Source organism: Mesitornis unicolor, unplaced genomic scaffold (genome assembly GCF_000695765.1).
Source record: "Mesitornis unicolor isolate BGI_N332 unplaced genomic scaffold, ASM69576v1 scaffold26731, whole genome shotgun sequence".
Taxonomy (NCBI): domain Eukaryota; kingdom Metazoa; phylum Chordata; class Aves; order Mesitornithiformes; family Mesitornithidae; genus Mesitornis; species Mesitornis unicolor.
The window spans coordinates 47,790-52,303 of NW_010162136.1; positions in this window are offsets into that span (position 1 = coordinate 47,790).

Sequence of the window (4,514 nt, forward strand, 5' to 3'; positions counted from 1 at the left end):
CCACCTCTCTCTCGGAAGTTTTCATTCGAGCTGTGAAGGTGTCTCATCTGCTTTGGAGGTAGCTGTTGAACCAGCACGGTTCACAGCCCAGTAATATTAACAGAAAAACCAGCATCGGCTTTGACTCTACTTAATATACCAAGCTGTAATTTGCAGTGGTTCAGTTACTGCTACACTAGCAGCTGGGCTGTCTCGAAGCAGGGGCAGGGCTTTGAGGGTGAAGATGGGAACCCCTGCAGCCATGTGCCGCCATCCCTATTCATAAGCCAGATACTCAGATCTGGGTTGGGGTTTGTAAACATGTGTGGTGATTCCTACGTACATTCAATGAGCTCTTTTCTCAGACTCCCTTCCCACTTTCCCCCAGGAAACCCCACGGGGTTCTATGGTCTCGCTGCATCCCATGGGGATTTTTATGATGAGGAGGTGTTTCTGCCTTTGGGTCAAGGACCTCTGTGGAGCACTGGGGCCTCGGGAGGGGTGAAATGGGCTTTTTCACACAAGGCCAGTGCAGGACCAAAGGCCTACATGTGCCTTGCTGAAACCTGCTGTTGAGGTTTCTGTGGTAACTTCTTCAAAAGCAAATGTCAGAGGGTAATATTGGGTTGGGGATTACACAATTCACTCTTACCTAAGATGCTCAGCTAAGAGGCAGAGTCTATACCATGTTATTTAGACAGCTTATATGGGTCATACCAGCCTGCTACTGGTTCACGGGAAATCCTTCCCCTCCTGTTGCTGTCTCGCTGCGGGTGCTAATATTCAACACCCAAGACTGCCTCACTGCTTGTTCACATTTTTTTCCTCACAAGTCACTCATGGGCTGATGATCTTTTGTGAACAGCTTGTATTTTCCACCTGTGTTTGGTCTCATCAGCACTCATCAGAGCATTGCATTTGCCATCCAGTCAGACAATAACTCACAGCTGTTTTTAGAAAAAGGGGAATAAAAGGGCTAATGAAGCTCAGTTTTGAGGGCTTCAATAGCTCCTACTTTTCACTGAATGTGTCTTCTTCATCTCTTTTCAGGTGCCATTGAGGGAGATTTTTTGAGAAGTGTGGCTGATGTTCTGATTCTATCCTTCAGAGCAAGGACTGAAAATCGTTTATGTGGGAAGAGTAGGTCAGGCTCATGCTGGCTGTGGTAACCTGTCTTGTCAACCCCAATCACTGCCTTGCCCTCCTATGAATGTGCAACCTGTCTGAGCCCTCCACTGTCTCTGAGAAGGGGCAGATCAGAGGAGAGAGGAGAGGTGGGTTCAGACATGGGGTGTGTAAGACATTGGGATGGGCTGTGAGGGGATGTGCAGGTAGACAGGGTGCCTGGAAAAATGAGAGTATGACTTTACTGGGGCAGGTTGCTCTGGTGACTGCTCTGGTGTTGAGACTGGGAGACTGAGGGGTGTGAGGGTGGCAAAGGCTACAGTGGGAGGTCTAAATCATGGGAGCTGCGAGTTGACAACCAGGACACTGAAATGGAACAAGCAGAGGATGTAGAGAATAAGATACTCAGTCTTGGAGTGTTTTTAAATTACCCATGGGGTACCCCTGCTCCTTCCCACAGCTCTGATTCTTCTTGTCTTCAAAGTAAGATGGACACAAAAGCCTAGCAAGAAGTTCCCATCCTTTTCTTTCTTTTTTTTTTTTTTTCCCTCTCCCCTGCAGGAAGCAGACCAGGCCTAGTTGCATATTCAGTAGTAATTTACATGGTTTTGGTTAGTTACACAAGATACATAGAGTTTCTCTTCCCCTAACTTGAATGTCTTGCACAACTAGGCAGCATAGTGTGAATTGTCAGTGTGAACTGTCAGCCCTAAAATCAGGACTGCCAACTGCAGTTTGCCCTGACAAAGGAGACAGCAGAAACACAGGGGGGTTGAGAACAGGGAACAAAAATAATTAAGCACGGACAGACTTCCCTCAGGAAGAAACTGAGAAGAATAGGACTACTTTGTTAGAGAGCAGATGACTAAGAGTTATACAAATTAATGAATGGGATAGAGAAAGTCAGGGGGTGCTGATGGGGTGTTCCTGTTTATCCTCCTGAGCTATAAAAGGACAAGGCAACATTCTATTAAAAGGAATGCAAAAACATCAGGTGACAAAACCCACTTTGCTTAAGATGAGATTGAGTTACGTTTGAAGAGCCTGTCTCACCATGCAGCATGAATGGATCCTTGAGGACTGCACAGCTTGTAGGCACTTAGCCTGATGAATCCCACAGTCTTGGGTTTTGTTTTTTTTTGTAAGGAAATACATGCTTACATGAAAAATAAAGGTAAAAGTAGGATATGGTATGTGTTCAAAAGCATTAAGATTTCTTTTTCTAGCTGCTGGTCTCATGAATGCAGGCTAAAAAATTTCCTTTGTGAACAAAGATATAATTTTGGAGCATCTTTCTCTACTGCAACAGAGTGTATTTTATTGATTTCAGCAGTTCTCCTCTGCCACTATCTGACAGTTATATGGTCATTTAAGATGACATTTTCCTTTGTGCTGATTTCCTGCTATCAACCTCATATTGTGGGGTGTCTGCTTGTTGGCTTCCTTGCTTATAGCAAGTATAAGCATTGCCATTACAGGGACTGGAAGCAGAAGGTGTAAGAACACAATGAAAGGCTGATAAACAGTCAAGAGAAAGACTTAATTTTCCACAAAGATCTAGTAGTATTAAAACAAGAGATGGAATAACGGAGGAAGAACATCTAACATCTTAGCATATTCTATAGCCCTTAGATTCATAGGTTAAAACTGGAGCTATACTGGGTAGTTCAGACATATAGGAATACTCTGTCTCAGTGATCTAAAATGGCACTCAGAACTCATCTGAAATGTGGGGTCATAGCAACCAATTAATCTTAAATGGAGCAGATGATATCAAGGCTTTCTACTACCTGAATCAGCTAGAACTTGAATTCTTTGAGCTGTCCTGCAGTATCTTGCACAAACATGATCTGATGCCTAAAGGCTCCAATTAGGAAAGGGAATACAAAACGCACTCCTCACCTTTTTGAGATGGTGCTCAGCTACCAGAGTAAATATAGGTGAGGTAGAAACGAACTGATTACTAACTACATGGGAAGATAAAGGACTTGGCAGAACTGGACTGGTGCCCAAACCAGCCTCAGTAATGAGAAAGCATAGGTTTTCCTTGCTCTGTAGTGGTCACATACTGATATATAATCACCACAGAAACTCACTGTGTGCTCTCAGGGCTTTAGGACAGTTCTTCTGGGACTAGAGGTCATGCCCCAAGTGGATTGCAAGTGGCGTCCTGACTCAACAGATACTTCACTGTTTGGATTAATGTTTAGAGTAATGGGAATGTCAGAAACTGAGTTATAACAGGGAAGTGTTTGAGAACTGCTGCGTGAAGCGCTTTGCTCCATAAGATGTTGCATACCTGGCATACCTGTCCTAGCAAAGTCGATGCAGACATAGCTGTGCACTGAGCTGACCAAGTGCCTCAGTGCTCTGCAGAGTCATTGCCAGCACATAGCCAAGTGTCAAGTCTTGGGGCAGTTTCTGGTGTTTCCCCCTACGCATTTAAAAATCTTTGCATCTTTGGATTCAGCAAAGAAACACATTTTTGAAAAAGTTCTAAATGAAAATCTTCCAATAAACATGGATAACCAATATCAACCTTTGCAGTGGTCTGGACGTTTCAGACAGTTTACAAGATTATAAAGCAGGAAACTGTGCTATAGCCTGAAACATCCTGACATTAGTAGTGGGTGAGGAGACAGGTGGGAATGTCAGAGATATATTTTCTCCTTCTGCTTTCAGTGGGGTTATAATGAATGTGATATTTGACCTAAAGATGCTAAAGACTATTTTCGAAGTAGCTGCCTGAATTTTGAAATGTGGTAAGTGGCTTGATTTTCAGAGGCACTGATCAGAACAGTTGTATCTGGAAGGTAGGGCATGTTTTGTCATTTTTAGGGTCAGGACAGTCAGGCAGATAATCACATCTGGCTACTTGAAATGAGCCATACCATTTAATTTAGTAATTCTTTTGTCTGAAGGAACTCTCCTTTGTGTAAGCAAACACAGCACAGCTCAACAATGTGTGCTAGTTTTTCAGTTCCCTCATGCCTACAGTCAACACGACTGATTCTCTTGATAGTAAGATTAAAAACAATGAAGTAGTTCTTGCTTGATGTTTCTCTCCCCAGTGCATATAGGCATTGTTTGGCTATACCATGTTTTCTTCCATTAACAACATACTTTTTTAGGCTAAGTCCTTCATGTAAATGCTTTCTACTTTTTTCCTTCTTGTGGCCACTATCCCAAGCTCTCTGTGTCCTGTCCATATTTTAAAGTTCATAAAAAGCAAGTCAATGAAACACACTGATGATCTTTGTATTTTGCCTTAACTGAAACCAGAAGAAAGCATACTGGGACATGGTTGTGAGAAACTGGTGAATTTAGATTAGAAATTTCAGTTGAATACCACAAGGAAGATTTCTTCAGTTGGTACTTGACAAGAAGGTTACTCCTCTGCAGAAGGACAG